This window comes from Triturus cristatus, chromosome 12, assembly GCF_964204655.1.
Source record: "Triturus cristatus chromosome 12, aTriCri1.1, whole genome shotgun sequence".
NCBI lineage: Eukaryota > Metazoa > Chordata > Amphibia > Caudata > Salamandridae > Triturus > Triturus cristatus.
Window position 1 is genome coordinate 769,737,028 of NC_140595.1, and position 26,441 is coordinate 769,763,468.

Consider the following 26,441-nt stretch of genomic DNA (forward strand, 5'->3'; position numbering starts at 1 on the left):
TGCCACTGCAAGCTGCGTGTTCTGGTGCAGAGAAAAATGGAGAGTAGACCTGGCACACGGCAAGGCCTGGGGCCTAGGTAAAACACCCCTCTAGCAGGGTGCACTAGACCACAGGTGAGGATACAGTGGCATTAGTCCTGCACCCCTACAGTGTCTATTTCCATTCTTAGACATTGTAAGTGCAGTAAAGCCATAAAGAGTATATGATCTAGGAATTGGTCATTACGAACTCCACAGCTCCACAATGGCTTTACTGAAACGTGGGAAGTTTGGTAGCAAACTTCTCAGCACATTAAACCAACACTGATGCCAGTGTAGGATTTAATGTAAAATGCACTCAGAGGGCATCTTAGAGATGCCCCCTGAAAAATGACAAGCCTTGTGTGGTTCCTGAATGGCTGCCCATCATTTGACACCACCTGACAGGTTTCTGGACCCTGGGTAGAGGCCTCTGCTCTCTCGGTCCAGAAACAATGCCCATCCTGGGCAGAGGTGTCATGCCTCCCCCCCAGGATAGGCTGGGTTCACGAAGGGGAAGCTTCAAAGGCCTGCCTCCTTTATAAGCTGTCCCTGCCTTTTGCTGCCCCCAGCAACTGGCTCACACTGGTTCTGACTCCCACTTTGGGTGAGAGAATCGGCAGGAAAACAGAGTTAGGAGGAGAGGGGTGCCCACCTTTGCAACCCAACCCCTAAGGTGGGGGAGGCGAGGTGAAGCACACATCTCAGTCCCCGCCATCTTGAACATGAGGTGACCCAGCCAATTAGGGAGAGGCACATGCCCACCCTCCCACTGGAGGGTGGTATAATAGGGGTGTACCCACTCAAGGGAAGGGACTAATCGGTCCCGACCTGTACACCCCTTTAACACTCCTAAATTTTGTATTTTGGGGTAACCCTGAATCTTGCCTCCTCACCCCTACCCCCAATGCCGCCGACCAAAAGACCCTTCTCACCTGGACCCTCTCATGACAGAAGACACCGACCATGAAGAGCATCCATTCTGGATCTCCCTCGGACCCCTGCCCGCCACACATTTTCCACAGGGCCGACACGCTCTCCCAAGGATGACTGTGTCTTCTTTCATGCCGTATCACCCGTGGAAACACTGAATCGACATTTTTCAAACTTACACTTGTGACACCACAGCTGTGTGCCACAAGTAATCATTATTGATTAGAGGTCCTGCTGATGGACTCTAGAGAAAAAAATTGTATGTAGGATTATAAAGTTAAATCAATATGGTGTAGATTTTAAAATGAAACTTCAATATTCAGTTGTGAAAACAAAGCAAATTAAAGGTTTGGATAATTCAGAAACTTCAGAACTTTGAGTATGTATTGAAGAAGGGTTAATATTAGTATTATTTGAAGCAAGTATGTGCCAACACATCCAGCTCAGGTGGGAGAGTGCCAATTTTTAAACCCCAAAATAGCTTTTTGGGAGGGTTTCTCCCACATAGAATTGCTTCCACTTCAATGCAAGTCAGTGGGGAAAATAAATCCCCCAGATGTATTTTTTTTAAAGTTTCTGTTTCCGGCTTGCACGTGTTGCAGGCATGGGGAGATGCCCAGTCTTATGCCAGGCATAGACTGCACTTTTTTTCCAAAAAGTTATTGAATGCCCGTGAACCGGTCACCTTGTGATCCCAGCCTCAGTGTTGGCTGCACCCAGTGCTTAATTTAAGCCGGTGGTTTCCGGTGCTTGTCACTGGCACTTAATTGTCAGCACCGGCACTGGTGACAGTCCATCACTTGGTGGCGCTGTCTGTTTAAGTTTGAAAGGAGCACAACTGTGTTGAAGTCAATTTGCACAGAAAATGAGTAATACCAGCCCCTCCCACCATTATTATAGCATTGTGTGACCTGAAATAGTCAGAATTGTCTCCCTTGTAGGAGTGTGATGGTCAGGTGTTATGTTGGTACTGTCATTGGCAGCGCTGGAAGGGGCAATGGGGAACGCAAGCTGCAGTGGCCTTCCGAGTAGGACCCTGGCACTTAATTTGTTTTACAAATTAAGCACTGCTTGCACTCTGTTCAAACTGCTGATAGCCACTTTGTGCCCCGCGATCCTATTATATATGCGTACAGCCGTGTTTTTCTGGGTCCATGAAGAGGGCTGCCACCAGGTTTGTTTTTTTACCAGAGTGACAAGTATTTTAGCGTCCCGACCAGTACACAAATTTGGAAAATCACCTAAAACGGGTATGTTTTCATAATATCAGTATATAACTTAAACAATAAATATAGGAAATCCTTTTAAAATGTGTTCCAGTGCTGCCTGAACGAGTCCTGGCTGAAAATTAGAGTAAACAAAAACAGAAAAGCAATTTAAAAAAATAAAAATAAACGATTGTGCAAAGTTCAATGAAAGTATCATGCCTGGACTTGCACGTGATATTAAAACGGGAACAAACGGCCGGTAATTTTCACTGAGAAACGTGGCAGGTCCTTGATTTTAGCGACATAAGCACAACAGAGCCGTAAAGCTGCCAAAAACACAGCCGCGCTGAAACCCTAACCTTTCAAAACACAAAAGCAGATTGGACATGACAGGGCAAAAAACTAGTCGAAAGGAAACCGAAAGGCGACAGGGAGGGGTAAGTTACGAGGAAAAGACTCCCCCCGTGCCCCTGGCGGGCCCTGGTTGCCTCCCTGGTTGTGGCCTGCTATGTGACTGACTCAGCCTGCTGCCTGGCAAGGATCAGAGAAGAGAAAGGGGTGGAGCCGAGCATGGGGCGGACTTTAACTTCATAAACCGAAGACCAGGGTGGAGGCAGAGGAGGGCTGTGCCTGTGACCAGCAGGCTCCCGGGAGGCCAGGAAGTGTCGGGGCCAGGGAGGGAGGGAAGGGGCCGGGCACACTGGGGCCGGCCACACGCAGCAGCCGTCGGACAACAGGACTCCCAAGAACTTTATCTTCGGGACCTCTCCTCGCGGGAAGGACTCGCGGCCCTCGCGTGAAATATACCAGGAAGAAAGTTGGGGGACTTCTGGCACCTACGGACAACCGAAAAAGGGGGCGACACGAGTGCGCGGCCTTGGCTGCTAAACTTTGGGGCTGCACGCGGTGGCAGCTCCGCGAAGAAAAGCTCGAGACGGAGGAGGACAAGAGAGGGACGGTTAGTTTTAAAGGGGGGGGGGGGGACTTTTCTTACAAAAAGTGACGCAGACAATGTGCTGAGAAGATTGGGCCTGTAAATATTAAATATGTGGGTACTGTTGGGGGGTGGGTGGTAACTAACGTTGATGATTTTAAAGTTTTACTGGAATCGTGGGAGAATTATTTGATCTTTCACTCCTATCTGTGGGATTGGGGGAGGGGATTCAATTGTGATGCAGAATTTTACCTGTGTTCCTAATTTGTTCTGTACTCCCCTCACCCGCTCCTGCGAGTGAGGAGCACAGAATGTGGACTGGTTCCTAGTCTGAAATGCATTGCGCACTTAGTCAATGCACCTGTTACGTGGCCGTGCATGCGTCGTGGTTTGAAGCCTTCCTAGTTGCGCAGCACAGTGGGTTAAGGCACCTACTGCAGATATTAAGCGCAACTTGTGGGTAGCATGATGACTTAGTGGGTAGCTGTACCCGAGACTGGGGTTTGCTTTTAACCTAAAAATAGTGGAATTGAGGCACGCTGGGAGGACTGGTCGGCTTAATGTCTATACCAGCTGCTCTTAACCTTTTGCGGACCCTCCACCGAGTCAATACTGGAGACCAGGGACCCCCACTGAGTAACTGCTGATCCCGGCCTAAGCTTCTTTTTTTTTTAAAGGATTTCGGCCTCAAAACAATATTTAAAAAAATACAGAAACAAACATTCATGAAACAAATACACATGTTTAAATATCTTAAATCAATTCACAAATAAAAAAAACTGAATGGGAAGGTTGAAGCTTTTCTAAGTCCAGCGGAGGCCACTCTTCATCCAAACTGCATTCAGCTAGAGACACCTGCTCCCCGAATCGGTCTGAGGAGAAGAGACTAACTTAATTTTCAGCCTTCCTACCAAGTTCCTTCACATTTACAGAACATTTAACTTTTTGTTTCTTTATATATTTTTTCATCTGTTAATGTTATTTTATTCTCTAAGCAGTTCAGGTTGTCGGGTAGGAGTAGCTCCCCAATATAGAGACCTCAGATTGTCGGGTAGGAGTAGCTCCCCAGTACAGAGACCTCAGATTGTCGGGTAGGAGTAGCTCCCCAATACAGAGACCTCAGATTGTTGGGTAGAAGTAGCTCCCCAAACAGAGACCTCAGATTGTCGGGTAGGGGTAGCTCCCTAATACAGAGACCTCAGGTTGTCTCCCATCGGGTAGGGGTAGCTCCTCAGTACAGAGATCTTGGGTTATCTTGCATCAGGTAGCAGTAGCTCCCCAATACAGAGATCTCGGGGTTCTCGCATTGGGTATGAGTTGCCCCACAATACAGAGATCTCAGGTTGTCTCATGTCAGGTGCAGTGCAGAGATCCCATGTTGTCTTACATCTGGTGTGAGTAGGTCACCAGATAAAAAGATCTCAGGTTGTCTCTTGGGTGGTGTTAAAAGCTCACCTAATACAGAGACCTCAGGTTGTCTCGCGTCAGGTAGGAGTAGCTCTTCAGTACAGAGACCTCGGGTTGTCTCGCGCCAGGTAGGAGTAGCTCTTCAGTACAGAGACCTCGGGTTGTCTCGCGCCAGGTGGGAGTAGCTCTTCAGTACAGAGACCTCAGTTTGTCTTGCGTCAGGTAGGAGTAGCTCCCCATGCAGAGACCTCAGGTTGTCTCGCGTCAGGTAGGAGTAGCTCTTCAGTCCAGAGACCTCAGGTTGTCTCGCATCAGGTAGGAGTAGCTCTTTAGTACAGAGACCTCAGGTTGTCTTGCGCCAGGTGGGAGTAGCTCTTCAGTAGAGAGACCTCAGTTTGTCTTGCGTCAGGTAGGAGTAGCTCTTCAGTAGAGAGGCCTCAGGTTGTCTCGCGTCAGGTAGGAGTAGCTCTTCAGTACAGAGACCTCAGTTTGTCTTGCGTCAGGTAGGAGTAGCTCCCCATACAGAGACCTCAGGTTGTCTCGGGTAGGAGTGGCTCGTCCAGTGCAGAGATCCCAGCTTGTTTCACATCTGCTGTTAGGTCACCCGATAAAAAGATCTCAAGTGTTCTCAAGGGTGCTGTTAAAGGCTCACCTAATCCAGAGATCTGAAGTTGCCTCAAGGGTGCTGTTAAAGGCTCACCTAATCCAGAGATCTCAAGTGTTCTCAAGGGTGCTGTTAAAGGCTCACCTAATCCAGAGATCTGAAGTTGTCTCATGGGTGCTGTTAAAGGCTCACCTAATCCAGAGATCTGAAGTTGTCTCAAGGGTGCTGTTAAAGGCTCACCTAATCCAGAGATCTGAAGTTGTCTCATGGGTGCTGTTAAAGGCTCACCTAATCCTGAGATCTGAAGTTGTCTCATGGGTGCTGTTAAAGGCTCACCTAATCCAGAGAGCTGAGGTTTTCTCATGGGTGGTGCTAAAGGCTCACCTAATCCAGAGATCTGAAGTTGTCTCAAAGGTGCTGTTAAAGGCTCACCTAATCCAGAGAGCTGAAGTTTTCTCATGGGTGGTGCTAAAGGCTCACCTAATCCAGAGATCTGAAGTTGTCTCAAAGGTGCTGTTAAAGGCTCACCTAATCCAGAGAGCTGAAGTTTTCTCATGGGTGCTGTTAAAGGCTCACCTAATCCTGAGATCTGAAGTTGTCTCATGGGTGCTGTTAAAGGCTCACCTAATCCAGAGATCTGAAGTTGTCTCATGGGTGCTGTTAAAGGCTCACCTAATCCAGAGAGCTGAAGTTGTCTCATGGGTGCTGTTAAAGGCTCACCTAATCCAGAGATCTGAAGTTGTCTCATGGGTGCTGTTAAAGGCTCACCTAATCCAGAGAGCTGAAGTTTTCTCATGGGTGGTGCTAAAGGCTCGCCTAATCCAGAGATCTGAAGTTGTCTCATGGGTGCTGTTAAAGGCTCACCTAATCCAGAGATCTGAAGTTGTCTCAAGGGTGCTGTTAAAGGCTCGCCTAATCCAGAGATCCCAGGTTGGCTCGTGTCATCTGTGATTCCTCACTCATTAGTTATCCGGTCCGAGTTGCTGACCCAGGGCAGACATTTCCAGTTGTGCCAGGTCAGGCGTGAGTAATTCACCTACGTTCTTGCACTGCTTGCGTTTCCATTCTAGTCCCTGTAGTTACTAGAGATGAATCCACTCTTCTAGTGTCAGGATGCAAAGAAGGAGGACAGGGGGAGCTGCTCTCACCTGGTGGAGACCCTTGAGGTCTCTAAGGGGGCTGGCGCGGGTACCACTGTCTCTCAATCATACGTGACATCATCCCGTGGTGACATTGTGGGACGGGGGCCGGAGCAAGAAATTCTTTCTGGTTCAAAAGTTTTTCTTTTGGACTTGACCAAAACACATCCGGGTGTGACGAAGCTGAAAACAAATGCAAACTGCGAACCACACCTGCTCGGAGCATACCGTGGGATTGCGAGCCCTGCACGTTTCAGACTACACTGCAGACACCTTGCAAATCGGTACTACAGGCCAGAGTGAAAGGAGTGGTTACAGGACCCCTGTAGATTTGAACCCGCCTGCTCGGTGATTCTGCATCCGTCCTTGGATTACAGTAGTACTGCTTTTCGGCCTCAAAATTAACCTTAACGCGGATCAACTTTGGAAATGTTTGTTTCCGCACTAGTGTCCACTTGGTCATTTGCTGTGGACTACCTCCTCCCGATCTGAGTTAGCATTTTTTCCTCCAGAAACACTTGTGGTCATTTCGCTTCTGGTAATGCTGCTCGTGAAATTACCACGTTACATGTAACGCCGATGTGGCCAGCAGCTCCAGTCTTCGCTCATATAGCGGCATTGAACGGCGACTCGGAATGAGCGAGTTGTAATGAAGAGGCATGTCTCAAAGATGCTCGGCAATCACAGGCCTTTTGCCCTTTTTAGGAGAGCTTGGCGGAACGAGAGCAGGCCTCTGCCTGGGCCCTGCCCCTCCATGCTGCGGGCCCGGATATCCGGTCTGCTGTTATCGCTCGCGGAGTGAGAGGGTGTTATGTTCCGACGCTGCTGGTGTTGTACATCCGGTGGGTGCAGTGACTAATGGAGCTGCTTAGAGCCCGCCTTGGTGCCAGCAGGTGTTGGCACGGCTTACCCGCCAGCTCAGCTGCTCTGCCCTGAGGGGAGTCCAGCCATGCCAACCGGGGGGTCACGGCACAGCCAATCCGCGCAGCCCTCTCCTGTGTGCAGCACAAGAATACCGTGGGCACAATATTGTCTGATGAAATGTCTTGAATATCGCATAAGTGTCGCCCCACTGAAGATCATGGAAGAGATATTTTTGTTTTGGCAACAGTCTTTGGGCCATGATGATGTTTACGTCCCCAGTTATGCTGACCTATCGCCACTTAGGCCCGCCGATAGGCTGACCTATCGCCACTTAGGCCCGCCGATAGGCTGACCTATCGCCATTTAGGCCCGCCGATAGGCTGACCTATCCCCACTTACGCCCACCGATAGGCTGACCTATAGCCGCCACCCTCTGCATCTTAGTCGTGACCGCTGCTAAGTCACTGTGACCTGGGCTCTGCCAGTGCACCTCAGTCCCAGCCTGCAGCGCCGCCCCCAGTGCCATGTGTCACGTGTGCATGGTTTTGCCACTTTCCTGTCTGTGGTGCCCGTGAATGGCCCCTTCCTTCTCCTAGTTCGTCCCGAAACGCTTTTCATGCGAATCGGGGTACGCAGGGGTTCCAGGAATTGGTAGTAGCAAGTCCTGCTCGGTGTCGTAGAGCAGAACCCTGCCAGGTTTTGGCAGTGCCAGATGTATGTTAGGAATTCTGCCATACGTGTTGTGTAGTATGATGGTGCGTCCTAGCCACAGTGGTCATACTCGGCTGCGCAGTCGGTGTCTGCGCTGCGAGGCCTGGACGTGCAGGGTTTAGTTGGACGTTGACCGGTTTCTTTCTATAGTTTATTTCCTTAGATACATGCTACCCCCCCCCCCCTTTCCCGGAAACCCCTCCCGCTACATTTTAAGCCCTGTCTGTTTGAAAAAATGACTTGAATCATTCAAGAGTTACTCCTTTATTTTAAACGGTCTCCCCCCTTACCTTCCACCCTCTGCATGCCTGCTCTGTCACAAGCCTGCCCCCTCAATCTCGTTTATTGTATTTTTGTAAATTGCCAACATCTCATGTCATTGCACACAACCTACCCTCTTTTGAACCATTCTCACGCAGTTTAGCAAACATGACCTCCTCTCGTCCATCTGTTAAGTCCACCATCCGCTTCTAAGAACCCACACGGCCCCGGAGATTAATGAGGACACGACAGACCTCGTGGTCTGCTGTACTTTGTCTGACATTCTGTCTGTCCAAGCTCTCAAGATCCGCGGATTTACCATGGCGTACCCTATGCCTAAATTTAAGACACTTCTATTGTCCTTGTATGTTTTTTGATGTTGCAGTTATATATAGCGTGAACTCCACCATAAGGTACTGGAGCGCTTTACATGCAGTAGGTCACATGCGTTTGTTGGCCTAGATTAAGTGATGTGTCCACAATCACGGGATGGTGAGTCGACGCCGAGACTCGAATCTGGTTCTCCAATTTAAAAGTCGGGAGCTCTGTCCGTTAGCCACACCCTCTCCTAATAGCACTTCAAGCGTTTATTTTCGGGGGGGGGGGGGGGGTTTGTGCTGGATGATAGGTCACGCAGGCCACACCCTCTCTCCTAATAGCACTTCAAGCGTTTATTTTCTGGGGGGGGGGGGGTTGGTGCTGGATGATAGGTCACGCAGGATCCACCCTGTGATAAACGGCTGAGACCAGCAGAGGAACAGCTGATCTCAGACTGGGTGGAGGGGTAATCGTGTGTTTACAGTGCGCGACCTTTGACCCCCTGCATGTGGGCCTGAACTATGGAGTCACGAGCAGGGGATTTGCCGCGCTGGAGCACAGGGTGAAGCCATCTGTCTACACGGGGTGGTGTCAGATGACCTGGATAGACAGGGTGGGTCTGGGGCAGAGCGGCTTTCTAGGACCCGGGATAGCGCTGTTATCTGGGGAGGCGCTAGTTCTCGGAGCACTGCTGGCACCTGGGGCACTGCTGGTAGTACCCAGGTCCGTGTCAGTTCCCGACATTCTTTGCTGTGCTCCGTGGGGGGAGGCCGAAAGGTTACCACGGATCACCCCGCCGAGGCCTACGGAGCTCGGGCGGTAGCCCCCGCAGAGTTGGCTCCCTCGCACCCGTCAAGGCCGCAGAGGCACCTGCTGGGGGCCGCCCTGCCTCCTCGATAGAATCAAACCAGGAATGCGTCAGAGGAGAGCGGGCAGCCACGTCCCATCCTTCATAAAACCACACCCCTCGGAGACAACACGCGGTGCTCCAGTCACACCCCACAGGTGCACTGATTCAAAGGGATTCTGTGGGCCCTGCGGGACCCCGTAGGCACTCGCCTCTGACGTAGCAGCACAAAGCAGGACACCTCTCTGGCTATACACACACCAACCCCTAATCGCTTCAAGAAGGTGCAAAATATTAACTGAACGCGCGGTAGAGCCGGACTGGGCAACCACAAGCAACCATGGCACAGATGCTGGAGCCAGCCCTCTCCCTTCCTCTCCTCCTTTTATCCCCCTTTCCATCCATTCTCTCGCTCTCCTTCACACTCAGTCCTCCACCCTCACTGCCCATCCCCGCCTCCAAGCCCCCTGGGCCTGTTATTGTTGTTAACCTTGAGGTACAGGCAGTGACATAACTAATCAATTTTTTGTAGCTCAAACGGATCAAAAGTTACAAAAAAAATGTGAAATAGTGTATTATGCTGCAGCCTTTTTATTTTCTGCATAATTTAGACAACAATGTGGCATACTTTTGTCCTCCACTGTTGCATAATTCCAGTGGCCCTAACGCAGGCAGCACATGTTAAAAGTGCTTGTGCACGAAGCGGAGAGACTGAAGTTTGCGAACTTAGTTTGGTGTGCGTGCAAATCCTGCTTTGCAGATCCCTGGTGCGCTGCTGCAGCTACTACGGCTGAAACCAGGCAATGGAGGTACCAATGAGCGAGGCGCTCGTGGCACCCAATGACCAGCTCCGCCACGGTTTCCCTCACTACCGCCCTTTAACAGTGCCCCTCAAGTCTCCATAACCACGCTCCTTCTCAGATGCAATCAATTTGATTTACAGCGCCGCTCATATTGTAAGGCGTAAGAGCACTTTTACATCACACACATTGCACAGAGGCAATCAATTATACGTGTGAAAATCACTGTATAGGAAATGTTATATAAGACAAAGGACTACAAGGTGTAGGAGTCACATGACAACCATACTAGTAGGCAATATAGTTTAATACTCAGAATTTAAAACGTAATACCATGGTTGGGGGTTCTCTTTAATTATCAGAATTGATTTCCATCTGAAGGAACACTTTTTTCAACATTAGGATAATCAAAGACTGGGGAAAAAAACACAACGCTCTAATTTATACCTTGCAGTTTGCATGCACCTCTTAGATGACAGACAGTTAATAGCTCACTGTTCTATGTTAGGATTTTAACTAATAAACTGCAAGTAACAAAAGGATCTCTCTGACAAAAGCAGTAACCCACTGACCTGTTTACATTATGTGCACTGTGTGATCTGCATGATATGTGTTATTTGCAGCAGACACATTACCCTCTGCGCTACCTTTCTATGAGTCAAAACTTCCACTAGACAAAACTTTGATTTCTCTCCAGGAAGAACTTTAATCACTAGAGTTATCAAGATATTTTTATTGCTGCTGAAAATAGCTGGAGGCCAAGAAGGAGGCATTAAGATCTTTTAAAACTAAAATATGTTTGCAAACGTGACACCCCCACCCAAAGTCAGCGCCCGGTGACATTGCACCGGCAGCACTGCCCTAGAGCAGGTCCTTCTTAAGGTCCTGTGACCTCGGTGGCAGAGTCAGTGTTGCTCTAGGGTGTGCTGCTTCTTAGGCCGGCCCCCAAGACTGGAGGTGAACTTCAGTATGGATTGTGGGGGACAGGCCTTGACGCTTAACCCACACATGCCACCGCTAGGGTTCACCTGCTGGTGTTAAGACACCAGGGCTTCAAAGGTCTTGCAGGCCTTCTAAGGTCTAGCATGGGAATGTGCTCCCTCAGGAGAGTGGACTGGTCATGAAGGCTGAACCTGGTTCCCCAGTTCAAAATTCGACAGCTCAGACCATAGTGCCACATCCTCTCCTCCACTAAACGCCATACTGCCCCACTGAGAGTTTTTTTTGCATCACGTGCAGAAGGTTCCAGATTAAATTACCAGCGCTATTATAAAAAAATACTAGAGCGATGGGTGTGACCCAACCCCTCAATAACCTCGCTGGCGTCTTGTCGCTCGTGCCAAATTCAAACCTCTGGTTCGGGTTCCTAGAACAGTCGGTGGGTTTGCTTCATGTTATTAGTAGGAGAGAATTCCATTGTCATTTCCCCTGCAGATAAGAGATCCCAAGACAAGTGGTAACTAATTGTTCCTAGCATCAGTAGTGCCTGGATGGTTGGAAGGAAGATCCTGTTTCTAAATTTTGCAACAGTCGTCCAGAAGCTATTCAAAGCAAGCATTAGCAAAGCCAATAGATCTTGGTATAATGTTCTAACGCAGGCAGCATTAGCACATTAGAGCAAGACACACTTGAGGGGACCAGCAGGAGTGGACAGAGGGCACTATGGTTGCAAAGTAGTCCTTCCTGTAACTCCATGCGAGCACTCAAATGAAGATGGAAGGACACACTCAAAAAGGCAATAGCATTAGATGAGATGAATACTCCACTGGGCTTGTGATTGACAAAGTCTAAAGCCAATGGCTTAAAGGGGCTGGTTGAAGGAAGCCAATGGCTGAAAGGGACAGACTCAATGCCCACTCTGTATATTGTAAGCAAAAACTGCTCTATCAAAATCCAAACCTAAAAATCTGCAATGCTGTTTAGGTCTCGCCTGGCGTAGGCTGCGCAGACATGCGCAGTCTCGCTGGCGAGATTTAATGAGTTAGGGTAGATTTTGCTAGTGGGGTTTAAGCCCCGCACCTCTTTTCCATTGGCTGGCGTCACCGTTTATGTTAAACGGTGGCCAGCCATAGGAAAAGAGCGTCTAGTGACGTACACTTTTCTCTTTTAGAGCCGTCCCAGACTGGCTCGGTTGCTTTACAAGTGGGGTAAAAGGTTTCTTATCTTTATGGGGCCATGTGTTTCAAACACATGGCCCCATAAAGACAAAAGATCACCGACGGGAGCTTCATAAAGCTCTTACGTCACCGCAAGCCGCGCTGGGATTGGCCCAGCATCGCAGGTTGCCTAGCAGGCAGCGGAGGGGGGGGGGGGGGCTCGTCTCTTGTTTTCCCCTTTCAATGGCAGTCGCTTCACTTTTGCAACTGCTTGTCGTTGCTTTCCACCCCTGTTCCCTTAAGGTCTCTATCTGCCTTGAGATGCATGTTGCAAGGAAATGCCACTGCCCTCCATTCTCATAGCTCTTACTGGAGTCTGCTCCAGGCACGTCTCTTTCCTCCAGCTACCATCTTGGAAACTAGCAAACTCGGCTCGAGGATACCCACCCCCCCCCCCCCTTTGTTTTCTATTATACTGCGGTCCCCTTGCATCAATTTCACCATTCACTGTACGCTCAGTTCCACTTTTAGACTCCTCAAACAGACACTCCTATATTATGAAAATCGCCTCAAGATGGCGGAAGAAAAGCACGCCCGCCAGGACATGTGGAATGGCATCCATTCTACTTGCCTCCCATCTCGGCCTGCGGAATCCTTTACTCCTTTACAGACTGCATACACAGAAATAAAAAGCTTGTGACTTAGACATAACCAGAAATGTAATATCATTTAGCAGCCCTAGCCCCCTTCCCTGATCAAACCATAAAATTCACATTACTGAAAGGGTATACTCCTGCTTAACGTCCAGAAAGTTTCATGTTTGCATGGACTGATGTTTAGAGCCGCACAGAGCCGGGCTCTGTCTGTTAATCAAGCACCGGAAATGGATGTCACGCGCCTGCTTTATCTTTCCTTTGGCATTTAAAGATCCGTAAACTGAAATTCCAACAGTCGGAGAATCCTAAACGATTGTCAGCAGAGCCGCTTTCCCAGGGAAATGAACGTTGTCCCCATAAAGTATGCAGACATGGAGCATCTTTGTATCCCGATTAAATTCGTATTTCATTTAATAAGATAAAGAAAGATGGAACGAGTGGTTGTGTAGGAGAAAGATTGTTTATCTAAGAAAAGAGTTCGCCATTGAATGTGAAGACCTCTTTGCAGCCATATGGACTGGAACTGGTAAACCAAGGTTTGAGCCTCGGGTAAAATAGGTAAATAGGTCTCGCCTTTAATTAATTAAAAAGCTATTTGCTTTGCTAATGGTATTGTATAGCAAAGCAAATGGCTTTAACTTAATAAAAGGCGAGACCTATTGCATTTTTAGTGCTTGTTGATTCAGAGGTCTGGTTTAAACTTTAAACCTGTTTGTTCAGGCTGCACCTACCCCATTTGACGTTCTTCTTTACTGTTCAGCACTAGAATTCCTTTCTAAGGAGCGTACATCGCTGGATAACTGCAATTGGTCTAAATAGTTTGAGGTAAGATTATGGTATATATAGAAGAGGAACAACAGATATGCATAAGGAAGGCCATGGCGAGGGCGGCGCGCCACTTGAAAAAAGTGAAACGAGAAGCTTAGCTACTGTAACATAAAGAAATGGCATCTATAACATGTGGTGATGGGATATCATTGTAGAATAGGGGTGTCCAGCGCAGGCGGTTCGGCTCCATGCCAGATTTTCAGGATATCCACAGAAAATAAATTTACATTGGAAAGAATCTAAATGTAAGGTATTCACTTAGCAGACCTCCTGGACACCCTTTTGACATCTCGGATATTGGACAACAGAGAAGTGAAAGGCCAGCCTTTCAACTTCTGTTTTTGACATGGGAACTAGGGGCCGGAGTGGAGCTGATCATTATGGTAAACTCTGACCATGGGCCTCAAAAGAGGAAAACGCCTTTACAGCAAAGTTTTTACCGCACATTTGTTTTTGCCACATATGTTTTTAGAACACATATGTTTTTACAACATAGACCTTTACCACGCATTTAAGGTAAGTTAAGGGGTGTGAGGCCCCCCCCCCCAAACACATTGTTTATATGTATAAACAATGCATGGTAAAGGCATGCGTTGTGAAAGGATATCCACTCTAAAGAAATGCGAGGTAAAAAAATGTGTGGTAAAGGCATGCAGAGCATTTCCCTATGTTGTACCGTCCTACAACCCTCAAAAGTGGACGAGTACACCCTCCGAGCTTTGCAACTTTGTTTGGTTTTAAGAAGCTGCTGCCATAGGAGCGTGCCTCACTGTGTGCTTGTTCAGCTCACCTGCCATCATGCTCAAAGGTGCTGATGACGAATCCCCGATACTGGCCTGGGCTTGTCTGAGCACAGCCAGGACACCTGGGCATCAAACCTCCCCCTTTTCATAGGGAAGGGGTGATGTCATAGTGCAGTAACCTGGAACAGTTGTTTTGATCACAGGAGGTTCTCAGCAAAGTAGATAACTCTGCGTTTATCGCAGCGATCAGTCGCAGTGTATGCGGCGTTGAGCAGTTCACTCACGGCCAATCAGATTGTAGAAGACCGTCTCGCTAATTTTACAAACTAGTGACCGCCGTGACTTGTGAAGAAGACAGGTGACAGTAGTTGGTGTCCGTTGAGAAGTTTCTCCTGAGGGCTGGTTCGCCTTTTGTTCTGGCCCAGAATGAACATTCAATTTGGCAGATCTTTGAATGTAGATTTAGATAAATGTCTGGTTGGCCCCTGGTCGTGTCCCAAAGCGAACATTCATCTTGACTGGGTCCCCTGATGAGTGAATAGAGATTATTAGAGACAGATTTACCCTGATCATGTATTGTAAATGGCTCTCATTCTGTCCATACCGGCCCCCATCTGGTCTCTAAATAGAGAGATGTATTGTCAAGCCTGCCTCTGACCGGTACTCATGGGTCCATGTGGAGATTTCCAAAGACCAGGTTGCCCTAAATCTTGTCTCAGTTAAATAATCTGTGACCATCAAATTGCCCTCGGTCGATTCGTATTGGCTGAATTTCACCCGTTTGTGTTAGAAAATGGAGCTGCTCGCCTGCTTGGCTCTCTTGATTTTCGTCAGAATCTCTGGAGCAAATATAATCCTTTTGCATGCATCCCCGGGTGTAAACGCCATCTAGCCTCTTTCATTAGATGGGTGCGTACTCTCCACGGGGGTGTCCTGATGTAATGAGCTGCATTGGAAGATGAGTGATGAAACTTGTGACTACTGGGGTGACTATCATTGAAAGTAACGCCCTGGGCTGGAAACACTGCACCTGCATATCGAAGGCTCCATCACCCCTTCATTTATCAGAGCCTCGGTGGCCTCTTCCACTGCTTTGGCTCACGCAGTACCTGATGTGAGCTCAGTAGCATTGGGGGGTGGGGGGGAGGAGTTCAGGTTCAGCCGGTACTTTTTGGGGGGAGGGGGTCCTTCACATGAGGTGAGCAATTTCTGCTCTGCAAGACATTTAGTAAGGGCTTTTAAATTCCAAACACAAGCTTGTGCGCGTGCTTTTTTTAATCGCTTGCTTTTGGGCTTTGCATGCTGTCTTTCTAAGAAAGACAGCACGCAATTGGCCCAAGGGGAGTGCACGTCCCGCCTTCTCTGTTCTGTGGCCTAGGGTGCTCGAGAGCGAGCATTAGCGCCACCTGTTTACAATTATTGCGCCCGTTAATTGGAAACAGATTGCGGTCTTCTGCAGCGGCGGGCACAAGCGTGCACACCACTTCCGGGCTTGTTTTTGCATAGGGCTTGTCACACTTTTTCAGTGCCACTGTGCCCTCCTTACTTGGAACAGCACGCTGTGGCAATAGCTAATGGATTCTAGTTTGCAGACTGAGGGCATCTGTTGTGAATTAGTTTTGCTGATGAGGTTTTTCGAGTTGTGTTAGCCCTTTACACGCACCCTCGCTCACAATACAGAAAAGTGGCCTAGATGTAGTACGTGTTTTGATTTTCAAAAGCAAAGACTTTATGGACAGAAAACCTAAGCCCCAGAGTACTTATGGCACTGGTTTGCGTCTTGCTCTTGTTCACACGTAAATCAGTACTGTGATATGTAATAAATGCTGTGTGTTTATGCTGTTGTTTATACTTTTATTTTCAATCGTTATTTGCATTGGAAATGCTGCATAGAAAATGATTTAAAAAGTGAAACTTAGCCCCTTTGGTTAATGCTTTTTCCTGGATACAAATATTAATGTGCACATGTCCTCGCTTGCAGAATAAGTCCATGTTTATGGAGGCTAATGGTTTATGCAGGGACTGGTGCCAGGACGCTTACACAGACCGCCAAGCTAGCTCCCTTTTTCCAGTCTTCTTAAGCAAGGCTCTGACTATTCTGTTTTCTCTGGTACCGCGGCCCCCGGCTTGAGACGTGAAGGTCGTCTTGGCAGTCGGATTCTTCACGTGCACTGCTGCCTAGAGTAGCTCATGGTGGGAGGGGGGTTCATGTGCACTACTGCCCAGAGCAGCTGAAGATGGGAGGGGGATTCACGTGCACTGCTGCCCAGATCAGCTTAAGGTGGGAGGGGGGTTCACGTGCACTGCTGCCCAGAGCAGTTTACGGTGGGTTCACGTGCACTGCGGCCCAGAGCAGCTTAAGGTGGGAGGGGGGTTCACGTGCACTGCTGCCCAGAGCAGCATAAGGTGGGCTCACGTGCACTGCGGTCCAGAGCAGCTATCGGGCGTTTTTGTTTTTCATTTGCACTGCTGCTGCTAAGACCAGCCCACGTGTGGATGTTTTTCACGTGCACTGCCGCCAAGAGCAGCTCATAGTGGGGAGGTGGGTCACGTGCACTGCGGCCCAGAGCACCTCATGGGTGTTTTTAGGTCTCGCCTAGCGATGCAGCGCAGCTGCTCACTTGGCGAGATCTATTGTCGTAGATTTTTGTTGCGAAGGTGGACAGGAGATGTGCACGCGCCCGGACAGGCGATGCACGGACAGGCGATGTGCACGCGCACGTCCCCCTTGTTTTTCTTCTTCATTCGCCTTTGTGCGTGTGTATGTGTGTGCAGGATGCCCGATTTTTAAGTTAACCGCCTCTCCTTTCTCTCTCTTTCACTGTTTATCTAATCTTTCTCCTCCTTGTTCCTTTTCCGTTTTTTGCCTCTGGATCAGAGTCCGATTATTGCGCAAAAAGGCTCTGTCCTCCAAAACGAGTGCTGGTTACAATTTCTACTTTTAGGGTGCATACACGTGATGTTTTTTCATTTCCACAAGAAATCACACACTACCCGGGGTGTGTATTTTAGACCTTCATGGGTGACAAGTTGTGTTGGATATGTTTTTTCCCTTTGGTGTATTTTCCAAAAAAAAGCTCATTATTTTGTTGCATTATTTATTTTTGCACAGGTTAGTCTATCTTGGGGAATATTTTAACGGTTTAATTCCTGAAATCCTCAAATCCATCTTTCCTACTTAAAATAACGCTGCTTAATTTCTTAGCGATATTACTGTTGGGCAAACTTTTGTATACAGCACGGGTTGTAATCATTAGAGCGCAGTTGTACCGGTTCCTGAGGATTCCAAAAATGTGTTGCAAAAACGGGCACTGGGCGCTGTCTAATTTCATCGACAGCATCCCAAGTAGGGGCAGTGATTTAGTAGCTGAAGCATTTGATCTGAATGTTTGGTATTCAGTATGTAAAATGTGTGATCTTGTGCAACCTTGCGCTGGAGAGGACAAGTTGTAAATAGTTAGCTTTCACTGCTGCCCAGATCAGCTCACTGCTGCCCAGATGAGCTCACAGGCGGGTCTTTTTCACGTGCACTGCTGCCCAGAGCAGCTCACAGGCGGGTCTTATTCACGTGCACTGCTTCCCAGAGCACCTCACAGGCGGGTATTTTTCACGTGCACTGCGCCCCAGAGCACCTCACAGGCGGGTATTTTTCACGTGCACTGCGCCCCAGAGCAGGTCATGGTGGGGAGGGAGGGGGTCCCATGCACTCCTGGCCTGTGCACCTCACAGGCGGGTCTTATTCACGTGCACTGTGGCCCAGAGCAGCTCACAGGCGGGTCTTTTTCACGTGCACTGCTGCCCAGAGCACCTCACAGGCGGGTCTTATTCACGTGCACTGCTGCCCAGAGCAGCTCACATGCGGGTCTTTTTCACGTGCTCTGCTGCCCAGAGCAGCTCACAGGCGGGTCTTTTTCACGTGCACTGCTGCCCAGAGCAGCTCACAGGCGGGTCTTATTCACGTGCACTGTGGCCCAGAGCAGCTCACAGGCGGGTCTTTTTCACGTGCACTGTGGCCCAGAGCAGCTCACAGGCGGGTCTTTTTCACGTGCACTGTGGCCCAGAGCAGCTCACAGGCGGGTCTTTTTCACGTGCACTGCGCCCCAGAGCAGCTGACGCGCGGGTGACGTCAGCTCCCTCCTCAGCTGACTTCCAAACACCTGCAGCTTTCAGAGAACCGCGCCAAGCCCTGACCTCTGGACTGCTCGCCTTCTTCCCACACAGCACTGCCTTTGTACCCCACCTCCCCACCCTCTGGTGATTCATTCTGCGACCTCTGGCAAGTGCTTCACCTCCCGAAGTGCGTGACTGGTAAAGCAATCCAGGCAAATAGTGGCAACGTAGGGCGCAAGCAGTCGCACTACAGAAAATGAAGAAAAGATCTGATATTTTGATCTATGGAGGGGCGAAGGATGAGATCTGCGCACCCCTGTGTAGCCCAGCAAATTAAAAGCCAACATAACCGCACATCCTCGGCTCCTCTGCGAGGCTTGGGCTCGGATACGCGCGTCAGGCGGGGGGGCCCGTGACGCTTTGAGAGACTCCAAAGTACCCTCCTGGAGGGGGGGAGCCCTCCGACGGGAGCGCTCCGGTGTAAACACTGCTCTCCACTCAGACGCGCTTTATGTGTGATCCCGAACCGTGATGAGATAGTGTCCGGCGCACAGCACAGCACTCTGGGCAGACCACAGTGAACATTCACTCAAAGCCCAACACCTACTTACTCGGGGCCCAAAGTAGCCCATGTCTACAAAGCATGGCAAAGATGTTAAAATCACAAATCATGCTGGTGTGTAACACCGGTCATTATACTGTGTGAATGGAATGTCCAAGAAAAGCAGAAATTGCATTTTCACCATCCCACACTCTTATCGAAAGAGCATTACCTACATCTTGTACTAAATACATTACCTACATCGTCGCCATTTCCTCAACCCTGGAGATGTAACCTAACCCCAAACTTCACTGTAACCCATCCCTTCCCCTAAGCTATAACCCCACCTTTAGTAGCCTAGCTCACCCCTCACCCTAGATCCTTTGACTCTACCCTTACTCTAGCCCGCTTTACTGTAACTTTTAGGCCTAACTTTACACCTGTCCACCCGTTACCCTCACCCTAACCTTTAACCTTACAATTAATCTTGCCCGTCTCTTAGCCTAATCATAAAACTGTACTCTTACTCTAGCCCGCGTTACTATACACTTTAACCCTACCTTTACACCAGTCCATCCCTTACCCTCACCGTAACTCTCTCCCTACACTAGTCCACCCTTGACCCTAACCATTAATCCTACCGTTACTCTATCCCACCCCTACTCCTTATGTGGACCCTTCTGCCTATCTCTTACTTTAACACCCGGCACAGTCCCATGCGACAGAGACCTCCTCTCGTGATCATTGCACGCACACCAGCAGCAAATGGCCGGACTGTGTTCTTTGCACTGGCCCCGGCTGGTCTGTATGGCCAGAGTTTGTTTACAATGACAACACTGAGGTAAATGACTGAGACAAGACCCAACATTGGTGTCCTGACAAGAACTGAAACCCTCCTCTTAAAGCCCCCACAGAGGCCTACAGAGCACAGGCCCAAGTCTCCCCGTTTTCCTCTTGGCCAATACTTTGCAGTCAAACAGATGAGAGAGCACAGTGTAGGCGAGCAGATTACAATGGAGGTCAGGAAGAAGCAGGCAGGCAGAAAAAGGGCACCACAAATGCAACCGAGGGGAGATTACAGGCGGGGAAAATGTAAAACACCTGCACTCTTGTGGAGTGCTTACACAAACAAACAAAGAGAATAGAAAAAGATAATAGTACAATGTAAAGACCCCTCTACCAACTGCAAAAACGCGAACAAAAAATATATATAACACTGCAATATGAATACCTACCAGTAACTGCTTGCAAAATGCGCGCATGAAAAATTAAAAATACTGTGATATGAACTGGTTTAACTAGCATTGGCATAGCCAATAGGTCTCACCTTTGGGACCTTATAAGTATTTAGTTATGCAGCACAATATCCTTGGTGCAACATCAACTGTTGCATGGCTAAACACTTATACTGTCCCAAAGGCGAGACATATTGGCTATGCCAATGCTTGTTTAGCTCAGAGAGCGCTCTAGCTATGCAACTGTGTGAGCCTCTGACTGCCATCCTCATTTCACTCGGGGGACCAGTCTCTTGCCATCCTCATTTCACTCGGGGGACCAGTCTCTTGCCATCCTCATTTCACTCGGGGGACCAGTCTCTTGCCATCCTCATTTCACTCGGGGGACCAGTCTCTTGCCATCCTCATTTCACTCGGGGGACCAGTCTCTTGCCATCCTCATTTCACTCGGGGGACCAGTCTCTTGCCATCCTCATTTCACTCGGGGGACCAGTCTCTTGCCATCCTCATTTCACTCAGGGGACCAGTCTCTTGCCATCCTCATTTCACTCAGGGGACCAGTCTCTTGCCATCTTCAGTTCACTCGGGGGACCAGTCTCTTGCCATCTTCAGGTCACTTGGGACAGGGGACCAGTCTCTTGCCATCTTCAGGTCACTCGGGGCAGGGGACCAGTCTCTTGCCATCTTCAGGTCACTCTGGGCAGGGGACCAGTCTCTTGCCATCTTCAGGTCACTCTGGGCAGGGGACCAGTCTCTTGCCATCTTCAGGTCACTCGGGACAGGGGACCAGTCTCTTGCCATCTTCAGGTCACTCGGGGCAGGGGCCCAGTCTCTTGCCATCTTCAGGTCACTCGGGGCCTGGGACCAGTCTCTTGCCATCTTCAGGTCACTCGTGGGACCAGTCTCTTGCCAGACAAGTCCTTTGGACTGGGCGTTTAGGTTTTTCCAGTGAAGGAGGCCAGGCCCTTGGATTTTTCTCACTGAAGTGCACAACACTGGCTCTGCTGTGCCCTCCCAATAATGCCCCATGGTCAGTGTCCCAGAGAAAGTGCCCCAGAGCAACGCTGTGGACTACAACGCTTTAAGTGGCATGAATTGGGTGTGTGTGTGGGGTGGGTTCTGTAAAAGAGGCGTGCCCTAATAAATTAAAACGAGATAAGCAGAGCACTCCTACTTTTCTAATTCAACCACAGGTATATTCTGAATGATATAGGTGCTGCAGCGTAATGCCTGCTGTCAGTCGGGCATGAAGAAACAAGATCAAATAATTCAATCAACTAATGATTGACGCTGCGCACTGTGCTACATGTAACAAAGTTACTAACAATTAATCTTATTCACAAAATGTTCAAGAAACACCAAACAATGATACTCGTTTGAACATATATTTTCAGCATATATGTAAACATCAGCTTCAAATTATAACATCATGTATGTATCAACACATTTACAAGAAACGGTAGGCAACTACCATATACAGTGCAATATTTAAATATACCACATAATATTTCACAAAATCACAACAAGATGCTTGTGATGAGCCCAATGCATTTCGGGACTTTGCTGTCCCTTCGTCAGGGGCGTTCTGTGGAGAAAATATATATATTTTATATGATCAATCCAACAAATCGTTTTTGTATTTACACAAGAAGGATACATGGTGGCAGATAGTATAGTTAACATGGTACATGGGACTAAACCGTAAAACCTCATGCCATAAATGAACTCTCCATTTAATTAAAGGTCACAATTATATGAAAGAGAAATACCGTCACCCAACAGTGTGGAAATCAAATTGATAATAAACAGTGGCTCTGAAGAGAAACATCAAATGAAATGAGAATGCATTCCAAAATAAAAAAAGAGAGGAAAACCGTACATGAGAAGAATCTGCTGAAAATATGGTGATGAGGTCTCACCTCAAATATTATGTGTGTACTTCCATGGTTGGAACAAAACGATGAAGACAGGCTAACTGTTGCTAGAAACCAAGAAACACAACTCGATAAGGGCAGGTACTTGTGTTGACTATGACGCATGTGAACAATGTTAAAAAAACGCAACTTACCCACTAAGCAAGAAGACGATATCAACGTGAGAATAACTGAAAAAATATGGGCATACGATGTGATTAGAATAGCTAACAAATATGTCCTGCCGCCAGTTAACACATAATGAATCAAAAAAGTCATACTCACTAATGTAAGTGCTGAGACACCTGGATACTTTTGGCAACGTGTAGTCCAAGCATAAAATCGAGCTCTATGCTCAATTAATCACCCGAAGAAGATGTATGGCATCAAGTGAAAATAATGCGTCTCCGCAAACAAGCGCTACAAAATAATGATATGTGGTTACGACCGCATCTTGACAATGATACAAGAGACTATAGCAAGGACGCCACTAAATTCGATAAACACTACTTACATAAGAAACGCGGCAGAAAAAACAAGTCCAGTTCTCACAGATGGCGTCCTGTCATCACAACAAGATTTTTTGCTAGCGAAAAGCGCGCCGAATTTAAACCAACCGTGATTGCAACGTCGATAGGAGACTCATGATAATGGAGAGAGGACTTACGTATGGCGCCATGATTCAAAAAGTGAAGTGTTCAATCTCTAACACGAACAGGGCTAAGTGTAAAGCTCAAAAAATCCTGATCAAAAACGATCTCTATGACCGCTTGTTCATAAAGGAACAGACAATATACTCAATTGCAAAAAAGTAACTAAGTACGCCCACACGTACTGAATTGATACAATGTATCAGTGACTCACCGGGACCGCAAACAGATCTCCAGGATTATGACGAATGTGGATGATTGCTAACCTCTAAGGTTCTATCAATAAAGTTATGTCCGGATGGAACATAAATACAAGGTGAAGACAGTGAGAGATGAAATAATCAGACAAACAAATAAACATAGAACTGTGGAGTCAAGATAGATATAAAAAAACTTTTTGTGGTAAAAATAAAATGACTTAGTGTGATTAAAAAAATATATAGTAAAGGGTGTTTAAGATAGTCCATAAGTCTCAAAGAAGTGTAGAACAGAGAAATGGTATACAATTATGTACAAACGGGTTGTGGTAACATGTCAACAGAAAATAAAGCGTGATCACTGTGGTACATGAGGTTCTGCGCTTGACCATGAACAATTCTATGTTTATAAAAGACATGATTATAAGAAACATGAAAGATCTAAACGGTCATTGAGCCCACTCGGGGCCAAGGTCTGTAGTTTCTGAATCCAAAAGAGCTCTCTGCGTAGAAGTAAATTGGTAATATCTACACCTGGTTTGACATCAATGGACTCTATAATTTGGAAACGAAGTTGAGAAATTGAATGTTTTGCTTCTAGCCAATGCATGGCTAGGCTTGAGGTGCTGTGCTTGTTCCTAATTCTGGATTTGTGCTCAGTGATCCGTGTTTTTATTTTCCTTTCAGTCTTGCCTACATAGGCCTTGCCACAAGGGCATTTTATACAGTAAATGACATGGAGCACCAGCCTATGCAAATATCTACATGGCCCAATACGAACTGGAGCACATCATTTCCAACTCAGAATGGTGGTCAAAAATACGTCTCTATTGTCGCTTCATAGATGACATTTTCTTAATTTGGGGTGACTCGATACGGTCTTTCATTTCCATGATAGAGACACTTAACAGGCAACATACTCATATTCAGTTGACCTACACCATTCATCAGGATTCTGTCCATTATCTGGATGTACAAATCACCAAAACATCCACAAATCAATTCCATACTACAGTTTTCCACAAACCTACTGATCGGAACAGTCTATTGACCTTCACAAGTTTTCATCCACGTCACTTAATCAATAATTTGCCATTGTCACAATTTACCAGAATTCGCCGGATTTGTTCTGACTCTGATAATAGTACCCTTCAACTTCAAACCACTGTCGATAAATTTTCTTCAAGAGGTTATCCCAAAGAGGTACTACAAACATGCCTTACACGAGCGATGTCCATTCCAAGAACAGACTTACTGCAACAGAAACCAAAGACCTCCTCGACTAGATTGGTATTCGTCAGTAACTTCTCCACATCTTCATCTAAAATCAAGAAAATTATCTTGACACGGTGGGAATTATTACAACAAGAGCAGGATTTCCAACAACTTTTTCTGGAAAAACCTTTGTTTGCATACAAAAGAGGCAAAAATTTACGGAATCTATTGAAATTTTCCAAAACTCCTGACAAATTCATTGTCTATCATGGCACTCGTAAATGTTATTCATGCATCCACTGTACCAATGTCATCACTGGGAATACCTTGACTCATCCCACGTCTGGCTCAAACATTATTTTGCAACACAACAGTGACTGTAATACTACCCATGTCATTTACTGTATAAAATGCCCTTGTGGCAAGGCCTATGTAGGCAAGACTGAAAGGAAAATAAAAACACGGATCACTGAGCACAAATCCAGAATTAGGAACAAGCACAGCACCTCAAGCCTAGCCATGCATTGGCTAGAAGCAAAACATTCAATTTCTCAACTTCGTTTCCAAATTATAGAGTCCATTGATGTCAAACCAGGTGTAGATATTACCAATTTACTTCTACGCAGAGAGCTCTTTTGGATTCAGAAACTACAGACCTTGGCCCCGAGTGGGCTCAATGACCGTTTAGATCTTTCATGTTTCTTATAATCATGTCTTTTATAAACATAGAATTGTTCATGGTCAAGCGCAGAACCTCATGTACCACAGTGATCACGCTTTATTTTCTGTTGACATGTTACCACAATCCGTTTGTACATAATTGTATACCATTTCTCTGTTCTACACTTCTTTGAGACTTATGGACTATCTTAAACACCCTTTACTATATTTTTTTAATCACACTAAGTCATTTTATTTTTACCACAAAATTTTTTTTATATCTATCTTGACTCCACAGTTCTATGTTTATTTGTTTGTCTGATTATTTCATCTCTCACTGTCTTCACCTTGTATTTATGTTCCATCCGGACATAACTTTATTGATAGAACCTTAGAGGTTAGCAATCATCCACATTCGTCATAATCCTGGAGATCTGTTTGCGGTCCCGGTGAGTCACTGATACATTGTATCACATTCAGTACGTGTGGGCGTACTTAGTTACTTTTTTGCAATTGAGTATATTGTCTGTTCCTTTATGAACAAGCGGTCATAGAGATCGTTTTTGATCAGGATTTTTTGAGCTTTACACTTAGCCCTGTTCGTGTTAGAGATTGAACACTTCACTTTTTGAATCATGGCGCCATACGTAAGTCCTCTCTCCATTATCATGAGTCTCCTATCGACGTTGCAATCACGGTTGGTTTAAATTCGGCGCGCTTTTCGCTAGCAAAAAATCTTGTTGTGATGACAGGACGCCATCTGTGAGAACTGGACTTGTTTTTTCCGCCGCGTTTCTTATGTAAGTAGGGTTTATCGAATTTAGTGGCGTCCTTGCTATAGTCTCTTGTATCATTGTCAAGATGCGGTCGTAACCACATATTATCATTATTTTGTAGCGCTTGTTTGCGGAGACGCATTATTTTCACTTGATGCCATACATCTTCTTCGGGTGATTAATTGAGCATAGAGCTCTATTTTATGCTTGGACTACACGTTGCCAAAAGTATCCAGGTGTCTTAGCACTTACATTAGTGAGTATGACTTTTTTGATTCATTATGTGTTAACTGGCGGCAGGACATATTTGTTAGCTATTCTAATCACATCGTATGCCCATATTTTTTCAGTTATTCTCACGTTGATATCGTCTTCTTGCTTAGTGGGTAAGTTGCGTTTTTTTAACATTGTTCACATGCGTCATAGTCAACACAAGTACCTGCCCTTATCGAGTTGTGTTTCTTGGTTTCTAGCAACAGTTAGCCTGTCTTCATCGTTTTGTTCCAACCATGGAAGTACACACATAATATTTGAGGTGAGACCTCATCACCATATTTTCAGCAGATTCTTCTCATGTACGGTTTTCCTCTCTTTTTTTATTTTGGAATGCATTCTCATTTCATTTGATGTTTCTCTTCAGAGCCACTGTTTATTATCAATTTGATTTCCACACTGTTGGGTGACGGTATTTCTCTTTCATATAATTGTGACCTTTAATTAAATGGAGAGTTCATTTATGGCATGAGGGTTTTACGGTTTAGTCCCATGTACCATGTT

General features: G+C 47.0%; 1 protein-coding gene across 1 annotated transcript in view; it reads left to right on the forward strand.

Moving 5' to 3' along the window:
• The first annotated feature begins 2,756 nt into the window (after positions 1-2,756).
• LOC146782786 (protein mono-ADP-ribosyltransferase TIPARP-like) overlaps positions 2,757-26,441 on the forward strand; it is a 78,792-nt gene continuing 55,107 nt past the window's right edge. Inside the window, exon 1 of the mRNA XM_085639516.1 lies at positions 2,757-3,117. The gene's annotated coding sequence lies outside the window, so the exon portion shown is untranslated. The remainder of the gene's footprint in view (positions 3,118-26,441) is intronic.